Here is a 14,997-nt window from a genome sequence, read left to right on the forward strand (position 1 = left end):
TTTAGTTCATTTAACGGTTTAAGTTTTTTACATTTCCACGTATCAAGTTGTCCATACATTCTGTCGAAACATAAAGAGCAACTAAGCAAAATTTCATTTGGTTTGAATGAACATAGTAGCAGGTAATCTACAATATGGGTAGAAATTATTTGGTGGCGTTATCTAGCGTTAAGAGCGAGAACTGTTTCGCTACAAATTTAAGTAGTTTGCAATCGAGGTCGGTGATTACATGTTTAAGATTGTTTTAATATGAATATGATAAAATAATTACTGTAGCTAATATTTCCGCAAAATAAGTTGCTTGAAATTTCGTCTGCGTACATAAAGAGCAGCTGAATAAAAGCACATCTTGATTAGATAAGAATAGTAGGAGTCATCTTCAAGTTACAAATTTTGAATGTTATATTAATAATTGGACAACAAATCGATTTCTATGAAAACAAATCCTCGTACAAATTATACGTACTCCGTGCTTGTAATTCATTTTCGAACACGGAGCTACGTAAATTTTGATTCAACAATATTTACTCCGCTTACGCTCCGTTTCACACGATATTGCGCACGTAAACAAACAAGAGACATCTTCGCTCGATATCTGTCGTCGCATCTCGCGATGAAACAGACTTGCAAGCGTAAACACCGAAGAATTACGGTTTTAAAACGCGTTATCTGCCAAAATGGTAGTGTATCGTTCGAGTGACGCCGAAACAAGAGACAATCGTAAATCTATGTGACAGAACGATCTAACGGCTGTAAATCGATCATGAAGCACGTTTGATTTGAAAAAAGGATTTTCGTCGACGGTTGTAATTTAAATATAAATTGGAGACCTGATATCGTTATCAGTGGATGTAAAATATAAACAAACGCGACGGGAATAGGCCAACAATAATACACGAGGTTTAAAAAAAGATTAAAGGCATTTATTGCAGTTTTATTGAAAATAATTATAATGACTAACAATATTTTCATATTGGTCTAAAAAATTCAAAAAATTTACTTTTGTAATCAATAGACTGCGGATCTTTATGCATTTATAGGAAATTTGAATGCGCAAGAAACTACAAAACGCAAACAATATTGTAAGAATATAAAAAAGATTGAAAGTAAAGTTCATGTTACAATATTTGCAAAATAAAATAAATTCCAATTTAAGTTAAATTTTTGTAGGCACGTTCGCGAAGATTTTATTTTGCATAAAGTTCCGCAGTCTAGTAATCAATTCGTATTAAAATATTTCCATTTTGTAAAGAACAAAGAAGCGTTCCTACCAATTCATGAATAGTATCATTGACGTGCGCAGTTTAACTCTATGATTACCTAAACATCTCAATAGTGCATTCTAATTCGATTATAAGTAATATAAATAATTATATGTACATGAATTTTTTCTAGAGACTCTTTATCACTCCATCATTAACCAATATTTACCGAAAAAGAAGCATCATCGATGCAGTATTTAATTTTGTACGCTTTGCGATAAGTCGTCTAAGCATTGCCTGAGTTCTCATTAGCAAGGTGCAGAAGTAAAACTGTAATTATACATCAATTAGTTACTCATTATATTTTATATTTTCACTAATGTCATTATCTTAATGTATCTTGACTACACATTTGCGCTAAGTATAAGCAAATCTAAACGAGAGTTGATAAAGTCAACATTATTTATTTACGTATGGTCTGTGGTAAAATTAAAAGAATCTAATTAAAAGGGATTAAAAGTCATTTTTTACGTAGACCTGAATAGAGTGATATTGAAATAATTAAATACAGGAAATTCACGGTCTGCGTATAGGAATAAAAAAATTTATTTGAACGCGAAGCTCCGAAAGAGGTACGAATGGACACGTTCGGGGTTGTAATTCCGCGAAATTGAGCGCGTATCATTTAAACGCAACGAAATCGATCGCGCCTGGTAATTAGCCGCCCCTGGCGACCACGTTTCGACAATGTACACGCGACCAATTGAATCTCGTCGATCGAATCCAATTTTAGGGAAATGAACTCGCTGGTTCCGTCTAATCGAGTCAGGTTCTTCCAGTCAATGATCAACGTGCGAGTTTGTGTGGAGTTCGACGTGACGTTAACACGAGCTGCTTGCACTCTTAACTCTTTGCTCTGAGCTTTTTATATATCGTAGGATATTGTCAAACCATCTCACAAAGTGGAAAAATACTCATAGCTATGAAATTTAATACTTTACTTAATGTTTTTCTTTCATGGATTGTGAAATGTGTCGCTACTAATAATCGAGCCATGATTTATTATTTTTTTAAGATACGAAAATGCCACTGTTTTGGAAGAACACTTTATAAATAAAAAGTCGCTAAATTGCCTTATTCAATAATAATTTAATAATAAAGAAATTGAAGAGGTTCGATTCAGACAATCGGTACGTATTAGGCAACTCTTTCCTCAGTAACAATCCGAGTAATCGAAGAAGATTATGACGTTTGAATAGAATGTTGTGAAAGAAAACTTTAAATGGATCTTCCTTGAATTGAAATTCCTTAACACTAAACCTACCGACGTTCATTTGTAAATATTTCTATCGTGATGGGATGAATTACTAGTTTTAGAGACGCTTTTTTCAGTAAAACCGATTTTATCGACACATCGAACAATTTTACTTCCTCTGTATAATTCAATACTTAAAACTCAATTTGTGTTATTTTTAGCTTCTCTATTAACGTACCCAGTTTTCTGAACATCACTGAAGACAACTGCAAAACGCACACAACTAATTTGAGTAGTAAAAGTCACTGTTTGTTGGGATTATTTATTGAAACTAAAGTGAATCGAGGATCGGTAGCACCGAGACTGCCATAAATTTTACGCGATCCTGGAGCCAGTAGCTGTTAGGTCTTATCGGTAATCATGTTTCGCGGCTTGGAATCCCTCGATAGCAATGCAATCTTTTCGAACCGCGTTGCAAACGGCAACGAATCACGAATGTCGATGATAGTTGAAAGTCACGTACAAGGTGTTTCAAATGTAATAGAATTTCATGGTTGAGACATGAAATCGAGACGAGAAATAACGATCTAACCGGTTTTTTAATAATCAATTTTCATTAATTCGTATGACTCGTACATATGATGGAGATAATTTTTATTCAAAGAAATCAAGAAACAAGAACAAGACACCTTTATATATTTTCTTTATGATAACAAGCAATTAAATAATTGAATTCATTTAATTTGACGCGATTTTTAGGATAATATAGAAATGAAGAAACTGTAAAAGTTCAAAGTGATTAAAAGGAACCCACTGTCCTAGTTTTCACTGGATAAACATTTTTATATTTATTTGTATAAAGATTGCACGACTTCATTTCGCGTGAGACAACATACCGACTCTTAAATGAAATAATCTGACAGTATATGCAGACAGTATATAAAATTTTGAATATTTAGACAAAACATTAATTCATACCAAGAATATGTCACTTTATGATTTAAATGAACCATCACACTAAAAACAAGTCGAAAGTACCATCGTACATAGTCAATAAAATTCTAATTATTCGAATTCATAAATATATATTTCTGATTCCTAATTCGATTGCGATTGTTGACTACCAAAACAACTTAAAACACGCAAGAAATAATTTGTGCACTTAAATTTGGGATTGAGGAAGTTGATTCGAGCTCGACAGAAAGTGGGATCATCGAACTCACCTTCGGCGATTTAGGTGAACGAGCGGTGCTGCTCGAATATCTTGAAACGACGAAATCACAGGAATGTTATTAATCAACGGTCACACGACAACAGAGTTACTTCGATCAGGTTCCTCTCGATTGAATATTTCAAATTCGTGGCCGCGATTCGAGTGTATTCGAATGTCGCGTGGCTTGAACGAGACTGAATCGTTTCACGAGTCTCGTCTACCTCTATATGTAGAATCTCCTCCTCTGCCAGTCAGACTGTCGGTCTCCCGTTACACGACAACGTTCTGCCGACGAGCATTGGGAACTCACGCTTCTGCCAAATCGATCCCCACCGCGACATAGTTTTCAGATTCACGATTCTGTGACGATTGGAGCCTCTTGGCACAGAGAATCCTATTCTGAAGTTCGTAAAATCTCCAAGCTCTCGACCTAGCACAACACCTCTCATATCCTAAAAGTCTTAGACACAGAGTTAGTCCATGTCAAGTTCAACACTCTTTGGAGTAACATTTGCCATTTTTCAAAAAGTTTTTAGTAATAGTTAAACTTTTCTTAAAGAATTTTTCAAATATAAAGAAACTCTCGTTAATATTTGAGGAATTTCATTTCGAGGGTACGTTTCACTACTGGAATACCAATGTCAGCTGGTAAAAGAAAATACTAGTTTAATATTTTTCAAGTGGCCTTCTTTTTACTAAAATTTTCTTTGTCAGTATTTCACAATTTTTCAACTTTTTGAACCGTGAGTGCAATGCTGCATTCCTGTTTAATAAATGCTACAAAATCACGATGTACTAAATTTATTTGTCTTACTTTTGTAGTTTTTACAACTTTGAAGTTGAGAATATTTTATTATTTTTCTCGTCTATTAAAAGTTCAAGGTTGTCTTTATACCAGTGTAACACTTCTGGTTTAAACCAATCTGATAATGTACTAGCTACTATATCTGTTAATTCGCACATATTCAGATCTATTTGCCTTGTTAGTAAAGCTTCTAAATTTTAAATACTGAATGGTATCAACGGATGTCGGTGGCTTATGAAAATTTCACGCCCAAAACTTCGTAATATGTGTTCTAGTTTTCAAAAGTTTGAAGTTGCCTGACGTTGTATCATGCCATGCAAGTTGCTGAAGTTCGAAGTTACGCATGTAATATTACTACTATTTCCAATAAGTAAGGAACGTATTATAACATATAATCAACGAGGAAACAAGATAGTAACTCCGAAAATAGTAGTTATTATGTTCTTTACTCTTAAAAACCGTAAAAATTTTTTAATAGAACATTTAATTTCCCTGCAGTTTTAAGCGTCTGTTTTATCCTTTTAAACATTCAAAGACAGTAGTCCTAATGGAACAATGGACATTTGTTTTGCAGGAGTAGCAAGCCACTGACGTAGTACTATGTCTCTAATATTTGAATTCATTTACTTTAATATCATATTATTTCTAATATTCGATTTGTAATATTTGAAATTTAATTTCTTTTGTTAAGTGCTCCGCTAAAAGGATGACTTGCAACTCCATGGTATTAGTCCTTTTAAAATAAAACGATAACAGAAAAACTTTTAATATCTGCATAATTTGATTCTTGCCTACTTATATTAAATCTTTTATGCACCCAATCTAAAATAAAAATAAAACTCAAGCTGCGCAGGAGAATAGCATCAACTTCGTAATGCATTTTGACTTGTATCCAAATTTCTGTTTTTACTTATCGAACATTAACGGTTAGTTCGTAGTATTGCCAATTGAACGAGACATTTTAGATAACAATAAAATACGAATCTAAGCAAAAGATGAAACATTAAGCGTTCCTTTTTTTGAAAAACAAAGTATAGTTCACGCAATAGAGGGTTAACTTACGATTGTCTGTTAGACGTTCGAAGCAAGTAGGTTCTAATGTAACCAAGGATGTTTGTTTTGCAAGAGTAACAAGTCGCTAGCGCAGTACTATGTCACGCATGCAGAAATTCGTCGTTCACCAGTCGGTCGAACAATCGTTGTCCCGTTACACGACAGCATTCTACGAAACGACTCATGCTTCCTACAAGTTTATCTTACACACGACACAGATAGGATTTCTCAGGATTTTGACTGCTGTTACCGAAGAATTATGGTCACTTTCCACTACGTGAGACTAATGTCGATCCGAAGGCCAAACTGTCGGTACCAGTTTGTTGTTCATCGGGGAGGAAACTGTCTCAACCACCCGGCACGTTCGAAATAGAGATGAAAGAGACATTATAGCGAGCACTGTAATTTCGTTGCCAAATATACACGCATTATTTTTAGATACTTTTGTCGCGTGCCATTACATAATTCGCGTCATTTGAAATAGCTTCGTTCGAACAGATGTCGAACTCTTATTTTGTATCTACAGAGTAACTTCGATATTTGGACGTAGTACAATTTTTATTTTTACGCTCTATAACTTTGTCTATGATGAGGGACAAAGTGATAACGAAACAAAAGTAAAAACAAGTGGTGAACTTTGAATAATGGGCAAACCTTCTATAATGTATTCAAATCTTCTACAGAATAATTTGTATAAAGTGTATAAATAATACGTATAATGAATATGGGGATTCGATGGGTATAAAATAATTTAGGTAGATATTATATTAACGCGTTGAGTAAAGGGTTTAGTGGATTTGGAATTGGTGTCAACGCTTTAAGGCTATAAGAATTTATAACCAACTCTAATAATACCAAAAAAGAGATGGTGCAGTGTACAAAGGGTTATATACTAAAAAGAATATAAAAATGATGAAGGGTAGGAGATATTAGGATACTTCAAGTCTATACGTCAATCATCAGAGTTGATTGAGTGGAAAAGTTTCGGAGTTGAGACTATCGAACAATCGATCTCCAGATAGTAATATCCAAGTCGTTATCAATTACGAGTGTAGCATCTTCAACTGCACGCGATAACACTACTTCGAGTGATGGTATTCTTTCATTGGCTTTCTAAACGTACCGAAACAATATACACTCAAGATACTTGAATTTATCATTTAATTAAACGATTACAAACACTTGGATACTTCCACACATCATTATTGATAAATTAAATTGATTCTACACAACTAACGAAACCATGGAAATTTAAACAAAACAACTCGTAAGCACTCGAAACCTGTATTGAAATTAAGAGTAATCGCGACTGCTTCGAGTACCTGTTTCTCAAGATTCTAATCATGAAATAATTTTTAAGCCTTTGAGTTACGTGATTTAAAATAAAAATAAAATCAACAAAAATGCTACACAAAGAAGAACAATTTATAAAATTATGAGTCTTCGTGTGAAATTCTCCAAATTTCTAACGTAGTATTACGTATTATAATTTATCAAGTTTGGAAACCCTTAGTCTCGGGATTAGTCAAACTTTCGATCCCGGGATACAATTCTTCTCTAAGTCTCTTAATATAATCGACAGTATGCATAAGTTAGTCTACATGTAGAAAGTCCACTTCTAAATTATAAACTCTTTCTAAATAAGACGACAGTTACGATGATAAGTAGACTGCGGAAGTTTATGCACAATAAATATGTAACATGCATATGCAAAATATGCACGAAAAATTTGAATAAAATATAGTATAATAAGTAACATATTAGTATGTTACAGAATATTCGCTATGTACACACATATAAAATACTTTTCACAATTATTCTGGTATATTATAATTCGCGTGACAATAAATTACGAGCATTTTTTCCAAATTTAATGGTGTTAATTGGTGTCGCTTGTCCGTCAAAATTAATTTATACGCGGAGAACAATCGCTTTATGTCACACGAAGTAATCGATGCGTATTTAAATTTAGACCAACATTATTCCGGCATACTGATTGGTCCTTGAACGCCCTCGTTATTTAAAATATTAGAAAGTCTTCGATACTGTAGAAAATCCTACATTCTTTTCTAAAGTTCAATTATGGTACGAAAGTTTGGTGATAGACGAAACTAATTTGTGGAGATAGATATTCCACATAAGTAGGATAAATAACATATGCAATATATTACTGCATATGTTTTTAAACATAAATATGGAAAATATGCAAAATAAAAAATGTATTTTTATAGTACTCTAATTTCAAAACAAATTTCTGTCTAGGTCCCATTCTTTTAACTATTTCCTATACAAATATGCATTTGCATAAAATTCCGCAGTCTAGTGATAAGATATAAACGCATCACAACAAACCAAAAGTGCTTGTACCACTAATAAACCGCGGTTGTAATTCTCTTCAAAATTTCGCGGAACGGAGCGCGCGCGTTTCGAGAGGAAATCATTAAATCCGACTGTGTTGCGTGACGTCGATTGTGCCACCAGGATTCAGCAATTTCGATTGTTCTTTTCGTGGCGTTTCGACACAACCCTTCGAGCGTATATTGAATTTCCGTCCACGATGTCCTATGTGGACAAACGTAGGTATCACCTCGAACTTGATCAAACATTTTCCTATGTTGAGTCACGTTTGACATTTTCAGTACTCATACCTTATATCAAAACTTTCAATCTGTATACACAAAGAGATTTATCAGAACATTAATATAAAAATAGAAATTGTCTGAAATTGGATGGTATTAAAAACAATACCGTGTAATTACGAAAATAAATTTAGGATATAATTTTATAGCGTGTTTTACCGTGTCAGTATAATGACTATCCGGTGTCTAGATGTTACTACAGATTTCTGTTCAATAATCGTTTTCCTTTCAATCATCCTTTAGGCAGTCCTATAATTTAATTGCCATTCAATATAATTCAATCGTCTTAATTCACTGATTTACATTACTGTAATATTGTATTTCGTTTGCGTAATTGATAAATTTGACATATCTGTGCAAATTTTATCTACAATTGACGAGATCGAGGCATATGCAGATTGATCCTTCGAATCCCGCCGCGCAATTTGTTCAACTCAAATCGCGAGCGGCTACCAGCTCGCACGCCTTTCACCTCTCGCTAATCCCATGTCACATATTTACCTCGACGATCAGTTTAATCATCGCCTTTTGCTTGGAGAATCTATCAGCGTGCGCGCAGTGTCAACAACGTAATCTGTATCGGTATTTACATGCGGCTGTACCGCGGAGATACCGTGGTAATTCATATACTTTTCGCAATTTCCCATTTTGATCGATGCTATCTCGCCGAAATCTAACATTGAAACTACTAACGCTTGACTCATACTTGTATGGACACTACCATGTCTTTGAAAATCGAGTGCAGACGTGAATCAATTAATATACAGTGGGTGTAGAAAGTATTCGTACACGGATCAATTTCTAAAAAATCTATGTAAAATTGTAATTTATTAACTTATTTTTGATAAACAATGACATTCTATATATTCTTGGAAATCTCTAGAATAGATAGAGTAAAAAAAAAATAGCTATTTATGTAAGTTGCGAAATTAACAAGAAAAAAACAATAATTTGATAGAAATATTGAAGCAATAAGTATTCGCACAACTGTTTAATTTTTAAAATTTGAATAAAAAAAAGAAATTTACATTAATTTATAAGTATATAATACTTCCTTCGTGGGATGTCTTTTTGATTTCATAATGATTGTAACTTTTCTAAGGATTAAATTAACTAAATTATTAGTTATTCGAAGTGAGATCTTCTTCAATTTCTCTATTAGAGCCATTTTGTAAAAGTACAATACTTTGCTGGAAATTTCATGTTTTCTAATTCGTACGGAGCAATAAACTAATGTATTTACGTTAGAAACTCTACTGTAAATGGTTCGTCATAAGAATCGTAGAAATACTTATTACTTCTATACTTTTACCCACTTTTCGCATTTTTTTGTTAATTTCACTAATTATATTAACTAGTAAATGTTGTTTGGACTATATCTATCTTAGAGATTTCCGAGAATATGTAAAATATCATTGATTATGAAAAAAAAAGTTAAGAAACTACAATTTCATACAAAAGTTTTTTGGGAAATTGATCGGTGTACGAATACATTCTACACCCACTGTATACACTACCGGATGTTAATTTCAGTACAATACTGCATTTGTGATTTTGTCGAGGAGAGACGCAAGCAAGAAACTATTTTGTGATAAATTCATATTTATTTAAATGTTGCATTCGTTAAAGTACCCGTCCCTGGCAGCCCACACTTGGGGCACGCTAGTGCCCACAGTCGGTGAACGCTAGAGAAAGGATCCAGGAGAAATGTTGTATCCCTTGATAAGAAAGCTCCGACAGGTCTCGAGCGTGATTTCCTTTTACCGAGAAATAATAATCGTTTCAGTTAGTCGGCGAACGTTAGGATAAGGCGAACAATCGCAAATTCCTATGACGAAAAGATCTCGTCAGCGCAGCGACCGCGATTTGTTGTGGAATTGAGGAGGTCAGGGCGACTATTCGTCCTACCGGCTCTAATACCGAGAAAAACATCTGGGCTCGGCATTCTCCCGTCAGATCGAGTGACCTACTGGTCCTTTCTCGGCGTCCACGGGACGAAAGGAGAGCTCTGCTGCGATTACGTCGCGGATACATTATTTATCCGGCTCTCCTTTTATCGTCGTTGCTTTTCGAACCAACCTAGACACAGCTTTTTCACCAGTTATCCTTCCAACCGCGGTATCTTCGACTTTTATTCCCGGCTTCATCGATCACGCCATTTTTTCCCAGTTGGGAACAAAGAGGCCGGGACCTGGCATCGATCAGAGCCGCCAACGTGATCGATCGACGACCAATGGTCGCCGTCGTTCGTCCTTTGCCACGGACTTCCGTAGAAAGAAACGTGTCACAACGGACTCTTGACGAAATGACGCCTTCGTGGATTCAACTGGACTCAAGAAAGCTTCGTTGTGGGCGCGTCAGTTGATAGCAGGATCAATCTCTATGATTACTCCACGAACATTGAAGAATTTAAATGTCGACGTCGATGCAACTTCACTGTCGATCGGTTAGATTCAATTGGGCTCAAGAAAGCTTCGTTGTAGACGTGTCAGCTGATAGGAGGATCGATTCTACGATTACTCTAAGAAAATTGAAAAATTTTAATGTTGACACTGAGACAACTTTACTGTTGGTCTATTAGATTGAACTGGGCTCAAGAAAACTTCGTTTTAGGCGTGTCAGCTGATAGGAGGATCGATCTCTATGACTACTCTACTACCAAAATTGATGAATTATTATAGATTCTTAAAATGAGGCAACATATATTTTTGACTTTCGTTGTAATAGAGGTTGTTTTTAGAGATCTGAGTTTACGAAAGAACGAGCATGAAGAAAAACATTTTATTTTAAAGTACACGCGAAACTAATAAGGAAATAGCAATTCAGTTTTAAAGAATGAGTTACCTTGGAATGTTTATGACGCCATTTAATATGTACGTGACTCCTTAATCAGGAACACTCATTTACTTATCTCCGCAAATATTTTGTCACCTGTGCCCCACGGACACTGCGTCATCGTCGCCTCCGTGCTCTCAACGAAATTTTCTAAACCTTGCTCTAGCTTATCATTCCATCTCTTGTTTAAAAAATTCTCAAAAATTTTCATACATACTTCCTTAGAACATAGGAGTATCAAATCATTGTGATTTTGACAGTCAAATTCGAGCAGTGTTCATTTTCTAATTGTAAGTAGACATTCAATTATCTGTTTTAATTACTGTTGTTGCTAGGCTGTGTTTCTATTAGATTTGCTACTGTATCATCACTCGAACCATAATTATTATTGAAGATAAGTCTGTTATTAGAAATCTATCTAGATTACTATATTTATTGTTAGTGTAATACTACTCATTAAACTAATTAAGAGAGCTGCACGATGTTCTATAAATTAAATTCAACTGATGACAGTTTTATTAGATAGATATCTGTTCAAATAATGATTAGCCCAATCAGTGACTTTGTTGCTAATGGCAAACGAAAGCGTAAGGATCTGTGGTATATCTTGATACCATGAGATGATTCCTAAGTTTCTATCAGATACACGTACACATATTCAAACATTGAATTTAGCTTATGGAGAGGTTTGCTCTATAAGACTTTTTAAATTGTTTTATCTAATATTAATCAACACGAACAGTCTCTAACCAATCCTACCGAGAAAGTCGAATAGGATCGACGATCTCTCTCCGCAAGATTTCCTTTCCCTACACACTAGTTATAGTAAAAAGACCCGACATTTCCGGCTGTGAGAATTGTCCCGTATCCGTTCGTTCTCTTCCATCGAGTCCAGTTTCCTCGATTCACGGCATTCAGGAAGGCACTGGGCGAACTAGTTCAGGCATACCGAGCGACCATCGTGCTTCATTCTTTTCCGTGAACAGTCTCTCACGCGGGATAACCGGACGTCGCTATTTCCTGCACGTGTACGAAACTTCCGAGAACTTTACGCGAAAGATGCTTAATAACAAATTGAAACGTAGAAAATGTTTCGAAACGAATTAAAAGATATAATTTGTATCGGTAGTTTAAAGAAATTTAATTTCATTGCTGCTATGAAAAATAAAAAATTCCAAAATATCTAATTGATAATTTCCAAATGTGATTATAACATTTACTTAAACCTAATTAGAAAATATAAATTTTGTCAATTATAACATATGTCATTTAATTGACATACAAATTTTTATATTTATAGTAGTAATATTAGATTTCTTTGAATTACCAATAAAAATCACATCGTATAATTCACGTGGTACGACATACTGCGTGCTGATTCCGCGCGATTTAACCTTTTATCGATGAGGACGTTCCCTTTCGTTGACGCGATTCACGAGCAATCAATGAAAAAGCTGAGAGGCAAAAAGATGAGCAGCTGAACGGGAAACAGGTCATGATCGGAGAAAAAGCAAAAAGCAGATACTTGAAAAGTCCTAATAAAGCCCGACCAACGCGATGAACATGCCGTTAATTGTCTGGCGCGTTAATTGACCAGCCTGGGACGGTTAAGCGGGAAGACAGGTGGTCGGAAACGTTAATTCGATGCAGAAAATCCAAATTCGTAGATTAATCTCTCGGTAAGCACTCTGTTCGAAAGATGTCGAGTAATTATCGTGTCACCAGTGTTGCTTCTATCGTCGTTAATTTACCAGGCATCTGTACTGCCCTTATCTGCGGGGAAGTAATCGACTTACACGGCAACAAGGTCCCGTAACTGTCACACGAACATGAGTCAAAACTTTTGTCTCAAAAGTCATTTCCCACAATGTTTTCATGAAATGGAATGGATACATGAAATTCAATTAGAAATCTTTCAATCTTATTTTACACTCTCGTTCTTTAATAAAATAATAAGAACAAATTGACTACGAAAATTTCCTCATAACTTTTTTCTTCTGAGTGTTCGCGAACTCTCACCAACAAACTATACTTTGAGAAGCCATCAGTTAATATAAAGAAACCAGAATATTGTTCTCTAAAGAACTCTAAAGCGATACTCTAAAATTAATGAAATATCAAAAGACTGTGTGGCATCTATTTTTGACGTTTAATTATTATTCGAAGTTCGTCTGTACTGTTAAAAATTCATGGTCATTTGGACATTAAGGTCTTCTCGTCGGTATCACGCTGTTCGACGTAAAAGGACGCCAAACGAAGAAAAAAAAACGAGCGAAAAGATATAAAAATGGCAATATCGACGAGGCGGGCGGCTATACCGCGGCGAATACAATATCAGGATCTGATAAGTCCTTATGCGGCTATCGCGCGTTCATCAAAGTCGTTAAGGTATAATTCAACGATCGATCGTGGCCACCTGGAGCAAATTTCCACTTGTGTCAAGAAAAATCTGTGCTCCATTGAATTGCCATTTTATACGCCATTCTTGATATCGAAAAGTTTTAAGACTCTTTCTAAAAAAAGACTGGTTCTTTCTATGAATTCATGAGAGAAAGACGAATTATTCTCTCAAGGAAGACCCAAAGTCGAGTCATTCATCCTCGGGCCCCTTCCGCGATGACGCAACCTGCCGAATGAAACACGCTCAGAAACGTAAATTAATCTCGTGGGAATCAGATTCGCCATTTAATAAGCCCCACCGTGAACAAAACTCGACTCTCTGGTAAAGAAGAATTGTTTCCTTAAATTAATTTAATGCGATTGTGATGCAATTCTCTTCTAATAATTGCTTACAGTGCAAAAGTACCTACGCTAGGTCAATTAAGGTGACAGTCAAATTGCTCTAAAACAAAGTGTTCGCTGAAAATGAACTCCAAGTAAATTAACGTACGTTGCATGCAGATTATTATAGTGTTCTTGTTTCGAAATCGTGTTTACTTTTCAGTGAACTGAGCTTTAAAAAGAAACATGTTGATATTTTTTTTGGAGACAATTTTTCTCATTGAATTTTCTATAACATTTTCTATAATTTTCTGTAACTGACACATTGATACTTTCGAAATGTCATCTGTTATCTTTTTACCGGATAACTAATATGTTTCCTACGCGTAATCAGATGTAAGACGTCGGAAAGTCAGTTCAGAATGAATTATCGTTTATGTAAGTTTGAATACCCCAAAGGAATGCGTTCGAGGAGTATGACGACGCTCGGTATGGCTTTTGTTCCCCTGTACCGACATTTATTTTTACTGGTGTGACATTGCAGGTGATGTATACTTTAGTACGTGACGCCATAGCTTCCGCAAACCTCGTCCTCCGGGGTGAAGGTTCCTTTGGCGTTCCTTGAGGTCGCGTCGTCGACCTCAAGCTATGCGCAAGAGTGATGCGTGCTCATCCCGCGCTCACTGTGATAGACTCGCTGCTTTAAATCTGGAAAGAGAAATCACAGCGGCCCCTCTAATTAGGGCTAACCAGTCCCTTGGCAAATAAACTCGATACGTGAAGACCCTTTAACAATTACACTTGCATAAAACGAGAAACAGACTAAAAGTTTAAGCGGTAAAAAATAGTTGGTAAGTTAACCACGAAAATGGTTGCTTTTACCAACCTTAAATCGTTTCATGTGTACCTTGCGAGGTCTTATATGTACTAAGATAGTCCGTTGAATAATTTTTTGGAAACAAAATTTAACCGACTTCAAAAAAGGTACAATGAAAAGCATGAAATAATTTCTAGATAATGTATATGAATCTGCATTATCGACCGAGCACTCCACATTATCGATAGAGTGATCTGCATTATCGACCGAGCACTCCACATTACCGACAGAGTAATCTGCATTATCGACTTTTACCGACACAATTTTTGTGAAACAATCCGCCAGATGCTTTGGTTGGTCTGAATTAGGTCTGATAGGTTATCGGCCGGTAATGCAGATTGCTCTGTCGGTAATGTAGCGTGCTCGGTCGATAATGCAGATTACTCTGTCGGTAATG

Source organism: Hylaeus anthracinus, unplaced genomic scaffold (assembly GCF_026225885.1).
Source record: "Hylaeus anthracinus isolate JK02 unplaced genomic scaffold, UHH_iyHylAnth1.0_haploid 12001, whole genome shotgun sequence".
Lineage (NCBI taxonomy): Eukaryota > Metazoa > Arthropoda > Insecta > Hymenoptera > Colletidae > Hylaeus > Hylaeus anthracinus.